We start from the raw sequence: 17,211 nt of genomic DNA on the forward strand, positions 1-17,211 counted from the left end.
TGTTTGAGATCTGTGTTGTGTTGGCAAGGACAATTGCTCTATCAGCTTCTTTACCTCCTTAAGAATGATGTATAAAGTAGACAGTTCTCAGGAGAATGACTTCAAATATTTTTGTAGGGGAAAGGAAGTTTTACCTTTACACCTTAGTATGTGGATTTTCTTACTAAACTTCTGTGATCTAGAAAAATACCTGTATCATCCATCACTATCCAAGGGATTCTTAAAGTTATTGTTTTGATACCTAAGTCACACTTACTTATTGAGGCTTTGCTAGCGTTTTTAATATAAACATTTTGGAATGACATAACACAAATGCAAAACAGTGTAGGAAATTGCGAGAATTGACAATTCAATGATAATTTAATGACATAGGTAAATAACCTTTTAAACAATAGAATGATAACTTTAATTTACCAAATGCCTGACTCAAAACTTAGCAACACTGTTATTTCACATTTTTAGTATATGCTGTTATCAAGTGCTTAGTGAGATCCTTACTATTTTCCTGTTACTTAACTTACCAGTTATATCTGAATTCATTCTGTAGATCTCCCTGAATAATGGTAAATTGATCCTATTTTACTGTGCACGTTTTTTTTTTTTGAGGAAGATTAGCCCTGAGCTGACATCTGCCACCAATCCTCCTCTTTTTGCTGAGGAAGACTGGCCCTGAGCTAACATCCATGCCCATCTTCCTCTACTTTACATGTGGGACACCTGCTACAGCGCGGCTTGACAAGTGGTGCATAGGTCCACACCCGGGATCCCAACCTGCAAACCCCGGGCCACTGAAATAGAACATGCAAACTTAACCACTGAGCCACCATGCCAGCCCCAACTGTGCACTTTTCGTAGACAGGTTTTCTAATATAAAAGGTGGAAAGTAACTAATATTTATTGAGCAGCTATTCTATTCCAGCCATTATAGCAACACTCTGATGTTCTCCCAATAAAACTCTGGAGTAGGTATTTGCATCACCATTTTATCAATGCAATACATAAAATACAAACTGAGTATCTGGTAAACTGAGCACCTAAAATGTTGTGCATTTGACTACCAAGATTACACAGAACCTAGTAAGTAGTAAGCCCAGAGCTGTAACTCCAAATCCCACATTATTTCCACTTTGCCAGGCCTGCCTTTCAGAAATAATTGGCACGTTTTAAAGAAGAGAAAAAAATTTTAAATTGTCCTGACCAGTTAGGAATAATTTTGAGAAGTGTATTTTGGTTTGAAGCGTAGATCACTAATCCATTGATTAGACAAGATGAAACAAAACACATCCATCCATCCATATGACTAGTAATGGAAAGAATAGTGACATTTGTTCCTATCTTTCAAAGGAAGCAACACCCTTCTTGTGTTGCCCAGTGTGTCTAACTTGGGCTGAGAGACTACACAGATATTCTCAGGGACAGAGCCTCAGTTGAAAGATATTGATGGTGAGCCAGTCTGACCAAGCAAAAACTTCTCAGTGGAAAATAATGACAGATGCTGAGTAAAGCTGATCAAGAAAGCATTAACTTGTATAACTCCTAGGACGGAGATGGGTATTTTAAAATATAGTTTTTGGACTGGCTTGGTAGACTGAATAATGACCCCAAAGATATCCGCATCCTGATCCCAGGAAGCTGCGACTATTACCTTATATGGCAAAAGGCTTTTGCAGATGTGGTGAAGTTCAGGGTCTTGAGATGGGAGATTATCCTGGAGAACCTAGGTGGGCCCTAAATGCAATCACAAGTATCCTTATAGGAAAGGGAGGCAGAAGGTGATTTGGCTACGGAGAGAAGGCGATGTGATGATGGAAGCAGAGATGGGAGCCATGTGCTTTGAAGATGGAGGAAGGGCCAGGAGCTAAGGATCACACGCGCTGCTAGAAGCTGAGAAAGGGCGGACGACAGATTCTCCCCTCAGAGGCTCCAGAACGATAAGAGAATAAATTTGTGTTGTTTTAAGCCTCAAGTTCATGGTAATTTGTTACAGCAGCCATAGGAATCTAATACAACTAGTAAACTTTTAGTCTTTTTAAAAAAGATTAATACATTAATCTTTTAATATTTTCAAAGAGAAAAATCATTCCTTCGTTCAAATCATCCTGATCAATTGCCTTCATAACTTGAATTAACAATTTTTTTAGGTTTTCATTTTATATTCCTGGCTTATGAATATAATAAACAGTGGTTGTCTATATTGAGACACCTAATCATACTCCATTGCCATCATTTCTGATAATTTTTTAATTAACCTGTGATTTCAATTTGCATTTTGATTTCTATAGTTTTAAAAAGGTATCATGCTTTAAATGTATTAAATTTATCTTAAAGGTCTACTTTAAATGATTGTTTTTATTTGATTCCACTTCTGTTGGCATATTTTTATAGCTTTCTTACAAGAGGAATTTAATCTTGAAAGAATTTATATTAATCATAGCTTAAAATAATGATTTGGAGTTTATAAATTATATCTTAAATGTGCCAGAGTGTTTTCCTTTGCCATTTACCCATGAGTTTAATATATGCCCCTGGTCATTTATCCATGCCTTTTGTTACAACTGAAGTGAAAGAATTTTAATAATTTCCCCAAACAAAGAAATCTTTGAAAATTTTTATTGTATAATATTGGAATCTATGTCATCTTTACTTGGATGAAATCATAAAGCTTTTTCCTAGTGGTTTGGTCCAATGAGAGCAATTCTAACTGAAATGATTAAATGTTCGGTATAATAAAACCTAAAGTATTGAAGATTTAAACCTAGAGTGTTAAGTATTTCAAATACAGCAAAAATGAACACAAACAAAAACCCCTGGTTCTATAAGGAACACTTCCAGCCCTCCTGGTTAAGTGAGATATAAAGACATGCATTTACGTATTGGTAGATGAGCTCCATCTTTTCTCTTGAACCTCGGCAATTTTATTATAAGACTCTTTTCTGCCTGTGGAATGTGTTGACGGACATACCCAGATATCAGATGTCCTGTGAGTTCGTATTGTGCGTGCTTACATATTTTTTCTGAACCATTCCCTGCAAAATTTTTGTTTGTTTGTTTTAAATATATCTGACTCTAAACGTCTCCCAAACTGTATCTTCTGTGCAAATTAAATTTCCACTGACATCTCAAAGGGAAAATTTGTTCTTAATCTTTTCAGTGGTGAGATCTAATTGATACTGCATACTGGAAATTGTAAAATTTCTGGATACAGTATGGGATGGAGACAATCAAAACAGAGTGTTGCTCTTTCCTCTAAGTCATCTTGTGTGGGGTTTGTTAGATGCTTAGGCAGTTGTTTTCAAAGCACTGACCTTAATGCTAGTCATGCAGCAGAAGCCCCACGTAGGTTTTGAAAACTACTGGGTTAATGTTATCTGAAGGCAGTTTTTTTGCGGTTTAATTGAGTCGTGCTTCATTGTCTTTTATTGCATGTTAATGCCAGGGAAATGCTGATTGTTGACAGAGTCCTCCCAGTGAGGCGGCTCCAGAAATGGTGTGCTGCTGTAGGAAACTGCGCACAATAAAAAGTCTTATTTAGATCTGAACAAGACTCAGCTGACAGGTTAAGAGCTATCAGACATTCATAAATATTTACTAATGACAAGAAAAGAAGGGGAGCTACCTGTCCTCAATAGATCCCTTCTATGTTTTGGGGTATCCATATAAGGGAAGAATCTTACATGCAATCCAGAATGGATGGAATCATATTGGATGCCTAGTAAAAAGTACCATACAAGAAATAAATATAGGATGTGTAATAGGACATCTGATTTTTGCCCTTTTTCTTCCAACAATAAGGAAAAAATATTTTTCTTTACTTTGTCTAAGCTCACTTCTGGTCTGAAAATAAGAGGCTTCCACAGTAAAACTGTGCATGGAAAGCTCTGGAACTTAGACTCACCCCACAAGTCATTTAGGACCTGAGGTGTAAAGGCAACAGTTCATTCTAGTGACCTTGATGTACAGCTGACTATTGAACTTGTTGTAAGTGCTTTTATGGTTACAGAAGCACCACCTGTGAATACACTTAAGTTTTCCTCTGGGCTGAAGAGAAATATTCTAAATATGTACTGTGATGACTATAGAGAGATTCCTGTGGAGCAGAGTTCACATTCACAGTCATGATTAAAATTGTGCTGTCAGATAATTAATGGTGGTGCTGTTCTTACTGCAGTGTGCCTGGGTCCAAGACTCCTTGAAGGACATTGCAGGGCTGCCAGCAAGCACAACTTCAAGAGCACCATCTACTTCATAGTCTGCATGACACATAGTCTAGTGCACAACCTGTAGGGCTGTACATAACAGTCCTGGCACGTGGGCGCCATTGGCAGCTTCAGAGTCATTTAATAATCTGGAGGGCTTCTGATTCTCTTTAATCTGTAGGGAGACAGAATCCCTGTTCTTCACAAGAGAAACTCCTGAGGAAATCCAACATGGTCTTCCCTAAATATCAAGTTAATCAGAGTAGAAACCCTGAGTCATTTTATCACTAAATAGCTTTTGCAATTGACAGTCATCCATTGACTAGGTTTTTCTACTTCATAAAATTCAAGTAAGAGTTCAAACACTTAGATTAGAGCACGTGTATATCTTTTAAAAATATTATAGCTTTATTGAGGTCTAATCCACATATCATATAATTCATTCCATAGTTTTTATTATGTTCCAAGGGTGTACAACCATCACCACGTTTTAATTCCAGAACATTTTTATTACCCCAAAGAAAAACTCCATACCTGTTGGCAGTCACTCTCCATTCCTCATCCCCCCCCAGCCCCTGGCAACCTAAATCTGCTTCCGGTCTCTGTGGACTTGCCTATTCTGAAAATTCCATGTAAGTAGAATCATATGTATTGTGTTTTTTCACCTGGCTTCTTTCATTTAGCATGATGTTTCCAAGTTTTATTTATCTTGTAGCATATATCAGTACTTCATTCCTTTTTAGGTTGAATAATCTTCCCTTGTAGGGATAAACCACATTTTCTTTATCCATTCATCAGTTGGTTGACATTTGGTTTGTTCCTACCTTGGGGTTATTATGAAGAATACTGCTATGAACATTCATGTACAAGTTTTGTGTGGGCATATGTTTTCATTTCTCTTGTGTATGTACCTAGGAGTGGAATTACTGAGTCATATGGTAACTCCAAGTTTAAGTTTTTGAGGAATTTTCAGACTATTTTTCAAAGTGACTGCACCGTTTTACATTCCTACCAGCAATCTGTGAGGTTTCCAATTTCTCCACGTTCTTGCTAGCACTTGCTATTATCCATCTTTTTTTTTAATTTTTATTTTTTTGAGTAAGATTGGCCCTGAGCTAACATCTGCCACCAATCCTCCTCTTTTTGCTGAGGAAGAGCTAATATCTGTGCCAATCTTCCTTTATTTTATATGTGGAACGCCTACCACAGGGTGGCTTGATGAGCAATGCATAGGTCTGCACCCAGGATCCAAACTGGTGAAGCCCGGGCCACCAAAGCAGAGTGCATGAACTTAACTGCTACACCACTGAGCCGGCCCTATTGTCCATCTTTTTGACAATAGCCATGCTAGTGGTGTGATGTGGTATCTCATTATGGTTTTGATTTGCATTTTGCTAATGACTAATGGTGTCGAGCACCTTCACATGTGCTTATTGGCCGTTTATACATCTTCTTTGGAGAAATGTCTATTCAAGTTCTTGCCTGTTTCTTTCTTTCTTTCTTTCTTTTTTTTTTTGCTTGAGGAAGTTGTCCCTGACCTAACATCTGTGCCAGTCTTCCTCTGTTTTGTATGTGGGATGCCTCCACAGCATGGCTTGAGGAGCGGTGGGTAGGTCTGCATCAGGAATCCAAACCCATGAACCCTGGGCCACTGCTGAAGCAGAGAGCATGAACTTAATCACTACGCCACTGGGCCAGCCCCTCTTTGCCTACTTCCTAATTGATCTATTCATCTTTGTATTCTTGAGTTGCAAGAGTTCTTTACATATTCTGGATACAGGTCCCTTATGTATATATGATTTGCAAATATTTTTTTCCATTCTGTGAGTTGTCTTTTCACTTATTTATTGGTGTCCTTGAGGCACAAAAGCTTTAAGTTTTTGTTAAGTTCAATTACCTATTTTTTCTTTTGTCTCTGATGCTTTTGTGTTACATCTAAGAAACCACTGCTTTACCCAAGTTCACAAAGATTTACTCTGTTTTCTTCTAAGAGTTTTATAGTTTTAGCTCTTACTTTTAGGTTAACGATCCATTTTGAGTTAATTTTTGTATGTAGTGTGAGGTAGGGGTACAACTTCATTCTTTTTTACGTGGATATCCAGCACCATATGTTAAAAGACTGTTCTTTCTCCATTGAATCATCTTGGCACTGTTTTCAAAAATCATTTGACTATAAGTATAAGGGGTTATTTCTGGACTCTCAGTTCTAGTCCCTTGACCTATATATGTCTATTCTTAGCCAGTACCACACTGTCTTGATTAGAGTAACTTTGAAGTTAAGTTTTGAAATTGAAAAGTGTGAGTCCTCTAACTTCATTTTTTCTTTTCAAGATTGCTTTGGCTATTCTGTATCCTTTGCATGTCCATGTGAATTTTAGAATTACCTTTTTGTCAAATGACCTTTGTGCATCTATTGAAATGATCATGTGGTTTTTTGGTCCTTTTTCTATTAACATGATGTGTTCCACTGATTGATTTTCACATGTTAAACCAGCCTTGTATTCCTGGGTTAAATCTCACTTGGTCGTGGTGTGGTGTATAATCTTTTTTTATGTTACTGGATTCCGTTTGTTTGGATTTGTTGAAGATTTTGCATCTCTAGTCGTTAGGGGCATATTGGCCTGAAGTTTTCTTTTCTTCTCTTATGTTTCTCTGATATCAGGGTAATACTGGGCTCACAGAGTGAATTGGGAAATTCTCCCTCCTCTTCTATTTTTCGGAAGAGTTTGGGAAGGACTGATGTTAATTTTTTCATTATACATTTAATAGAATTCACCAGTCAAGCTGCCTGGGCCCAGACTTTTCTTTGTGGGAAGTTTTTTAAACTATTAATTTTTTTTTAAATTGTGGTAAAATATACATAACATAAAATTTACTATTTTAATGAGTTTTTTGATTATTAATTCAATCTCTTTACCAAGACCAGGCTATAGTTTTTAGCAAAACTTTAATGAAGACTTGAGAATAACTGAAAGGGCTTTTATCATAGGAAAGAAAAATCTTAAACCTGGAAATAAATATAGAGACTCCCAATGTTCTTAGGAAAAGCTCTTCCACAGAGTGACTGCCATGTTTCAGAGGCAAACTTACCTTTGCACAATAGGTGTGCTCTGTAGCATGTCTTCTTTACTCGGAGTCCAGCTACTCCACCCATATAGCGAATCCTAGAAAGAGTGGGGAAATAACCTCAGCTTTCCTTCCAACCTACTTCCTAGCCAGTCTACTCACAGACAACTGCATGTGTAATAAAGAGAGTTTTAGATATAATTACACAAAGCAGTTAATGTTTTCTGGAAATTTTTTGTTTCAAATTATGATCTTGCCTTCACCTCTGTAGAACCAAAAGGTCTATTGAAATGGTTTTCCAAAACCAAGGATTATCAGCCCCAAAAGGTGAATTCAAGCAACAGCTGAATTTCTGAAACTACATGTTATTTTCAAGATTTCAGAACCAATTCTTGAGCTGGACTCCAGTCAAAGTTCTTGAGCTTCCCCTGGTCCCAGCGGTCTCCTTAGCTCAGAGCCCAGAGAGGGGTGCAGCAGCTGACCCTCCCCCCCCCCTCAGCACCCTCAGCATCTGGATTCTGTTCCTGAGACAGTAGCCTGCATGTAAGGTACTGCTCCCCCCGTGCCCATTTTTTCCACTCTGGATTCCTTCTCAGTGGAGATCTACTAAAACTATTTTCTTAAAAGCCATTTCTCATGGCCTGAAACCACCTTCAAAGATCTTTTCTTCAACCTTCCTAAAATAGAAGGGCTTTAGTATTTGTCCAAAAGCGTATCATTCTTTTCGGGCAGACCTTTGTATCCCATTATAATATCATGGCTGACATTCTGAGGTGTTGCCCACACAGTTATTTTTCCTTGTAATAACTAGTTCAAAGCCTCTGTTACAGACTGAATTCTTTCCCCTCAAAATTCATATGTTGAAGCTCTAGCCCCCTGTGTGATGGTATTTGGAGATGGGGCCTTTGGAAGGTAATTACAGTTAGATTAGGTCATAAGGATGGGGCCCTCATGATGGAATTAGTGGCTTTCTAACAAGAAGAAGAGAGAGATCAGTCTCTCCGTCATGTAAGAGCACAGTGAGAAGGTGGCTGCTCAAGCCGGGAGGAGGCTCCTCACCGAGAGCTGAGTTGGCTGCCATCTTGATCTTGGTCTTTGCAGCCTCCAGAGCTGTGAGAAACAAACAGTGTTTAAGCTACCCACTCTACAATACTGTATTTTGCTACAGCAGCCTGAGCTGACTAAGACAGCATCCTAACTTCCGGTGAAAGTGTCTAATTAATGTAAGCAGTCTTGATTTGTGTATGGTGGGGATGACAAATAGGTAGAAAGATCTGTCTGAAGCAGACAAGTAGAAGATTTTTAAGTTGTAGCTACCTAAACAATGTTAAGTGTTCTTTGTGGACAGAAATACCCAACTCATTTTAAAGTAGGCCAGAAAAACTGGGAGGTTCCGACTACTTCAGAAACACCATCTTACCTTTTCTTCTCCTTCTCCCCACCCCCGCTTCTGACTCCGTCCGTCTCTTTTCCATATGCTCTCAGCATGACTTCCTAAAGGTACAGATTAAATGGTTGGGGTTATTTGAAAAAGTGTCTGAAGTTCTCCTCCAAGCTGAAGGAATTGTACTATAAAGTAGAATAATTTGAAAGGGAGGAGTTTGTCTTTTTTCATGCACAATGAAAAGCGTTCAATTCTTTTAATAACTGAAAAGCCTTATACTTCTGTTAGAGTCTCTAAGAACTTCTGATAAAGTTCATATTGTAGTTGTAGTTTATTTCATGAACCGGGAGAATGCAAACTTCTTTTGCAAAGCTTCTGGCTTGCTCTCCGACGCACTTCCTCTTTTATGGAGCATACTGAGTGCTGATGTAGGAGTAATGCAAATTCAGGTGTTCTGTTTATAGCGTAATATCCAGGAAGAGATTACAGCACAGACCCGGCCTTTATGCACTTCTGAGGACTTCTTATCAATCAGCACTAATTGGGCTGGTATTGTGTTTATGGCCCAGAGTAGTCGTGTCAGAAGTTAGAACCAATTCACTCAGCAGCTGTGTGACCTTAGGCACGATATATAACCTCAAGAACTTCAGCTTCCTCTCCGGGGAAAGGGAGATAATGACACTTTTTTTTTTCACCGAGCTCTCGTGAGCATTGTGTGAGAGAATATTCAGCTCACAGCTAAATGGCACAGAGTAGTCACTGTCTCTGATGGGGTGATTCGATTATGAGGCACCACATCCCACTCACAATTATTGGAGGAAAAGTAGGATAATTCAGGGAACCCCAGGGCAGGGCGTGCAGCCAGCCTCCAGAGGAAGCAAGGAGTCTTTCTCACAACACAGTTCTTTCTCCTCTGTTTCTGAGGCTCCCTGTGCTCTTGTCACTGTTTCTCTCTGCTTCTGCTCCTCTCCCTCTGCTGACTGGCTCTCAGCTCCATTTGCACATGGCCCAGGCGTGGCCACCATAGCTCTGGTCCACATAATTTTCCAGTTTAAGAACCTACAACAGCTTAGCTTGTAGCTCTTGAATCTTTGTGGCCCACCTCCCTGCAGTCGTCTGTGTCCAGGGAGGAGGGCCTGTGGACTATTACCCGCTCAGCAGAGGCCATGGGAAGAGACTGAGTGGCACATGGTAGATTCTGTAAGAAAGTGTTGTGGGGTGAGGAGGAAATAATGGGCAGCTCCAGAAAGTCACTCAGGAAACATTAACTTCCTTTCTCTCTTGAAGGTCACCTCCCACCCGTAAATCCTGCCTAAGTGTGGCAGTTTTTGTCCTTGACTTCCTATGCAGCATTTAGCTATGATTTGTTCCTACTTCTAGAAATTTCTATTCCAGCTCCCACCTAAATACATGATCCTGGTTATCCTCCTACTTCTTTGATAGATTCTTCTTCTTTTCTGACTCCTCTTCCTCTTTCCCCTTAAATAATGAACACTTTTTGAGTTTGTATCTTGGTATCTTTTCTCTTTTCCTACATCTCTGTCCGTTGGTAAACTGAACCATGGTGTACTTGGAACACAGTACTTGCCAGGTAAATGGGAGTCCTCTGCATTTCTTTTTTCTTTTTTTTACATCTTTAATTTCCAAGTAATATCTAGCTTTTCTTTCTTAAAAAGTGATATTATTATTATTTGTAGCTTATTTCCTAGACTCTCTTCTTAATGTTTTGAGACCTGGTAATATGAAATATTTCCTATATTTTATGTGGTTTGTATTACAGATTTTATGATAAGTTTTGGTTTGTGTGTGTGTGTGTGTGTGTGTGTGTGTGAATCTCTGATATATGTAAAGAATATCTAGGAAAGCAGCTAATAGGTGCTCAGCACCTTTTTAAGGGATCCTCAGTTCTGCTCCCAAAGTCCCACAGGCAGTTGTTCCTGGATAAATAGTTGTGTTGAATACTGTTTGGAAGTCTCTTTTTCTGTTGCCAGATAATTGTGTAAGGAGTTATAATAAGCTGCTCATTGAGATGAATGTGGTTGCCTGAGATGAGAACAGTCTATAATAATCACTTCATTTATGTTTATTCACCCCAAGTTAGGGAGACAAGAACTAAAATGTGTGTGTGTGTGTGTGTGTGTGTGTATTGGCCTTTGGGAACTAAGCACTACTCTATCAACTTTACCTCCCACCGTAAGATAAGGAAGAAATTTGAAGTAGGGATACCGGTAACTGTGCTCAGCAGCCGTCTTCCCATCCGGAACCACTGAGGCAGCCTGCAGAGCCCTTTCCAGTCTGCTGCAGCGCAGAGCCTGGGGAGGCTGTAGTCCTCGGTGTTGGGGGAGACTGCATGCGGTCTCACCTCTGGCAGAACCGGTCAGTATGACTTTGAAATAGGAGAGCGCAGGTGGGCAGCAAGACAAGAGAGAAGGTAATGCCAGTGAAGCCATGGCCCTGCACAAAGGTGAGGTACTCCAGATAATTTGGAGACCTAAGGGCTATTAGGGTCGCAGGAAGTATAGACACCCGGGGCTCAGAAAGCATTCCACAGTGGATGGAATGAAATACAGCTTCGTGCCTATCTAATTAGAGTGGATTTTTAGAATGATGATAACTTTGTATCAGTAATAGTGCCACTGTGGGTAGTAGGTAAATAAGTACAATCATTCTGGAAAGCGTTTGGCTGTATATCTTTTACTCTTAAGTACGTTTCTTATCTTTGATCCAACTTATAGGAATCTTTCCTAAGGAAATAACCAGAGATGTGTACACTAAGATTTCTCTGTGTGATATGCATCACAGGGTTATTTGTAAAAGCAAAATAAGAGATTGTCAAATTTTGTGTTCATACAGAGGTCTGTTATGCAGTATTCAGAATCATGGTTTCATAGAATATTTACTGACATTGCAAAGTTCTCATGATTTGATGTTTGATCAAAAAGATACGACACAAAACTGCATATGGAATTTGCTCTTTTTTTTTGAGGAAGATTAGCCCTGAGCTAAGTAACATCTCCTGCCAATCCTCCTCTTCTTGCTGAGGAAGACTGGCCCTGAGCTAACACCCATGCCCATCTTCCTCTACTTTGTATGTGGGACGCCTGCCACAGCATGGCTTGCCAAGCAGCGTGCAGGTCCACACTCAGGATCCAAACCAGCGAACCCTGGGCCGCCAGAGCAGGGTGTGTGAACTTAAACACGGCACCACCGGCTGACCCCAGAAGTTGCTCTTTTTATAGACTTTCCACTTACAGATTTTCATAGATGTGAACTAAGCCACACAACAGAGCAAAAGGGATTGATTTTACCCAACAACAACAAATGTTGTTCCAAGTTTAAAGTCATTATGGGCTTTTGAACAACTGGATTTACATTTCAGGGCCAAGCCTGTTTTTAAGTAGAAGTATTTCCATGTGCAAAATGACTTTGATTTGATTCTACATGTATACATAACATAAATATCTATCTTAGTACATATTTGAGAGAAAACACACCAAAATACTACCAGAAGTATAATTATGAATAATTTTTATTTTCTTTATAATTTTTTTCATCGTACTTTTATATATTTTTAAATTTTGTATGAACATGTATAATTTTATGTTTAGCATAAAATAAGCTATAAAAATAGCAAAGGAATTGTGGATACAAAGAGCTGCACAAGAAGGGAGGCTCCATAATGTGGCAAATGGAAATAGTCTTGCTTGAAACAAGTGAAAAGACTTGGGGGTTTTTAAATGGATCGTGCCTTTTCCCTTACTTCCTAAATCGAGTAAGAGACGCGTTCGCAGGTGGGAACACAACTGACCATTTACTCATTCAGATTACTCTTGTTCATTATTAGTATCCTCAATTTAGTCTGCAAGACACCAGTGATACTGACACTGTTAACAGGGACAGTCCCTTATTAGGACGTGTCCTGGTAGCCAGGCTCTGTGCAAAATCATTATTCATATTATCTCGTAATTTCCAGAAATGTTCTATTGTTTTTCTGTGTTACAGTTGAGGATACTTAGACTCACAGGATTAAGTGATCTACCCAAATTAGGCAGTGAGGGAATGGCAGACTCTCCTGAAGCCCCAATCTTTGATATACTGGAAAATACTGACAATTTAGGAAGAAGGAAGTTATATTGTGAAATGCTGAATAATTGGCCATCCAAAGATGATAATTCAATAGTTATTTAAAAGGGAGAGAAAAAGAATATGAGTCTTGTACCCTTTGGCAGGCCCACCTGGAACCTGGGAAGACTTGATAGCATCCATCATGAAGTGGCCAGACTACTTCCTGAGTTTTGTGGGCAGCTGTTGATGAAGTCAGATAGAATGGTTAGTCAATGGAGAATTTCAGGGCACTCTTTTTCTTCCCATTATTGGCTGGTTGTGGACTCTGTCCTTGGTTGAAAGACACTACAGAACAAGTGATGAGCAAGAGGGGCTAACTTAGTAGAGGAATGAAAGCAGAATTGTAAGAAACTGCTGATGTTTAGGAAATGAAAGGGGCCGATAATAGCAATTAATGATTGTGAAATCTGGGCCTCTGCTGTGAGTCTTAAAACCAGTTCTAAAACAGAAGAAGATTAAAATACATATCGATCTGCTGATTGGCCAAAGGTAAAGTTTAAAAGCAAAGAATTGACCAATATGTATTCCATTAATTAAACCCTTCTCTGCGATGTGAATAAACACAAACTGGTAACAAGTATCTGTGAGTTCCTGAATTGATTCCGCACTGAGCATACTTCAAAGATGCAGGGCCAAGTCCGTCTGCAATCACCTTCAGAAAGGCTGTCTTGCTGCAGAGGGATGCCAGAAGACACTCAAAGTTCTCGTGTGCAACTGATCCTCCTACTTACTTTACTAATACAGCAGCTGTAATAGCAACAGGCTTTGAAGTGCAAAGCTTTCCTGGAGTTATGCTCTCATTAAAAACTACTATGCTTTTGTAAAATCCAGGAACTCTGATGGGAAGGATTTCACATTAAGGGGTCAACAAGAACTCAGGTTGCCCCAATCCGTGCCCTCTTGCTTGCTTGCCTGGCCCCCACTGAAGAGTGGACCGTCTTATTCAACTATGGACATAGCACTCTGTAAAAGTGGTGAGGACCTTGTAGAACTTTCCTATTGATGTACATGTAGGTGAATGTTTCCATTCTGTTGTTTATCTCGTTTTTTCACATATGGCCAATTAACACAGGTTCTGTAAGGATCCTAAGGGAGTGAGGAGGCTAGTAATTAAGAAATGCTATGGGAATTTAGAGTGTGTAAAGGTGGTATTTCAAATCAGTGGAAAAGATGGGTCATTTAATACATGACAGTAGAAGCCATTTGGAACTGACAGCCATTTGGAAAAAAAATAAAACTAGATCGCTTATGCGAAAGTAAACTCCAGAAAATTAAAGATTTAAATACTTTAAAACTGTGAATGTGCTAGAAATATACATAGGTGATTTGTTTTTTGTAATATTGGTATAGAGAAAGTCATTCTAGGCAAGACTCTCAACATAAAATTCGTAACAGAAAATACTCATAAATTTGACTACATACAAATTTTAAATTTTATAGAGAAAAACGTACCACAAGCAATGTCAAAAGATAAATAACAAACTAGAAAAAGAATATTTGTAACATATTTCAGAAAATGAGCCAATTTCTTTAGCATTTAAAGTAGTCTTAAAATTGGTATGAAAAAGATAAACACTTCAATAAAAACTGGACAAGGACATGGAGTGTCAGTTCCCAGAAAAATAAATACAAGGAGAGTCACAGCAACCTTATTTATAATAGCCAAGTCCTGGAAATAAAAGTTCTTCAGTGACATGGCTTATTAACTAAGTTATGATAACAGCTGTTAAAATGAATGAAGTAGAGTTACATATATTGATATAGAAAGATGTTCATATGTCCAAAGTAATAGTTTTAAGTTAAAAGTACCTGGTAAGTTGCATAACAATGTTTACTATAATCCCATTTGTATATAAAAATATATGCCAATCTGGAAGGATATACAAGTTAATGGTTAACTCTGGGGATTAGGTGTGGAATATAAGACAATAATTTTAGTTCTGTACTGTTTGAATTCTACATTGTATTACTTTTGTAATAAGTTAAAACACCACCTAATTAGATAAATGTGAAGGCAAATTGTAGTAAAGGCTCAAACCCCAGGTAATGAAAATGGAACATAAGACCAAATACATCATGAGAAGAGTAATCAACAAGGCTTAGTCCTGAATTGGTACAGGGTGAGGGGATTGCCCGCTGTGTCCCAGATCTCATATTCTTTTGCCATCCGTGTCAATGTGGGTCATTCGGGAAGCAGATGCTGAGACAGTTAGGAGTGCAAGAAGTTTATCGAGGAGTAATGCCTGTGAAAGAAAGGGGGAGGGATCGAGACTGGGGAGGAAAAGCCCTCAGACTGTGGTGCTGATCTGACACCTGTAAGAGGCGAAGACGGGAAGAAGGATTAGATCGGGAGGACTCCTAACCACAAGGCAGACCAGACAGCGCCAATCCGACAGCGAGCTCCAGTGCCCAGATGCCTATCAGAGGAGGCCTGTTTCGGGCAGAGAGCGCCAGACTGTAGTACCCCCACTGTGCTCAGCAGTTAGCTGGGGGCTCCCAGAGGAGCACGGCCTCAGCTCCTGCGCCCTTGTGGATGCCAAAGGTGCTGCAGCTGGAGGCTCAGTTTCAGCACTCCTTCCAGCAGAGCAGCAAGCTCTTTCTTGAGGGGAGATCAGAGTGGGCCACCTCATTGGCCACCACATACATGTTCTTCTCCACATACACTCAGGGAGTAGCTCTTCCAGGGTGCCAGTGGGCCTCACTGTCGGAGGGGAAATTTAGAAGAGGGAGGGTAGAGAGACAAACTACAGCCCCTGTTGCTGCATTTCGTCCTGGGGCTGCCAATGATGCTCATTCTCTCCCTCCTCCACTATCTATTTAAAAGTCCCCTTGCCCTTGGCTATCACCTCTGCTCATCTCAGTGACTACCTGGTGGCCTTACCCAAGTCCTCATGCCTGAGGGATTTGAGCACCTGATAACCATTCCATTCTCAGGCCCTTGTCTATCCACTATCAAAACTGGGCAAGGAAGTGCCAGGATGGGGACACTATTGGCTGTGGGGGCAGGATAATTCCTCATTGTGTGGGAGTCACATTGCACATTGCTTCCCTCATAACCCCCATCATTGTGAAATCCAAAACATGCACACACATTTCCATACATCTTCTGGCTAAGATCTATAAAACTCAGAAAGTTTGTAAACTTACAAACCCAAAGCCTTTTCTCTCCAGATTATTGTCTATACAAGAAGTTTCAAAAACAATGAATTGACTTTTCTGCTTGCCATAACCCTCCTCCAGGAAATGTGCATCTCCTGAATTGCCTAAATACTTTGGGTCTGTGTGACAAGGAGGTGTGGGTGAAAACAAACTGTTTAATACTTCAAAAGGTTTGAGGTGGAAAAATTTTTTAAAAACCATCTTTAAGGCTTGCCATTTTCCAATAAAGTTGAGGTGAGGCCGTCAGCAGACTGAGGGTGGGGCGGTAACTGTGGAGATTTGAGGAGAAGAAAGAAGACGTGAAATCTCATCTCCGAGAGCGGGAAGAATGCTGCTAGATGGGGCCTGTCGGCTCAGCTGTGTGATTTTCTCCAGTGGTTGCTCGGGTGAAAGCAGGAAAATTGTTGGGTTCCTTCTGCAATGGGGTTTGCCCCAGACACAAGAGGAGACGGGAAAAGATGTTGAGGGGACTTGTGAGAAGGTGTTGGTAACGAGGGGCCGTAGCACCTGATTTGGACAAGGATTGATACTCCTCCCCTCCTTTATATAGTTAACATTTCCTTATCACCTGGTTCCTCTTAAGACTGGCTCATGTCATTAGTCTTAGAAACATCCTTTCTTGGCCCCATTCACATCTCCTTCCAGCTTCCACTCTATCTCTTGCCTCCTTCACAGCCAAATTTCTCAAGAGATTTACCTATACCTGTGATCTTCATTTCCTCACCTCTCATCATTCAACCCACCCCAAACCAGATTCTGCCTCAGTCGTGAACTTGTACAGTCTCATAAAAGTCACCCGTGACTTCTGGACCCCTAAGGCCAACAGATATTTAGGGACACTTCTTAGCATTGCCTTATTTGATCTCTTAGGAGGATTTGGCACTTTTGACCATTCACAAAAGTATTCGTGAATACTTTTGTCCCTTTGGCTTCTATGACAAACATTCTCTTAGTTTTTCTTCCTATCTCAATGACTGCTCCTTCATTTTCTTCATTCTTGACTCATCCTTTTCTGCCTTACTTTTTCAGTTAGGATGGAGTGTGGATCCACTTAACAGAAAAGAAAAATTAACAGCAGCTTTAAAAAGATGAAAGAGTAACTCGCTCGTGAATGAAGGAAGCCCAAAGGTAGGCCATACAGGGATCCAGTGCCTATCTTTCTGTTTCAACATCTGAGCATCCTCAAGGTTACCTCATGGTCCAAGATGCCAAGACGGGAGCCATCACATCTGTATGCCAGGAGACATCAAAAGGGAGAGAGAAAAGGCAAACTGTTGCACT

The sequence above is a fragment of the Equus przewalskii genome, chromosome 22 (assembly GCF_037783145.1).
Source record: "Equus przewalskii isolate Varuska chromosome 22, EquPr2, whole genome shotgun sequence".
NCBI classification, from domain to species: Eukaryota; Metazoa; Chordata; class Mammalia; order Perissodactyla; family Equidae; genus Equus; species Equus przewalskii.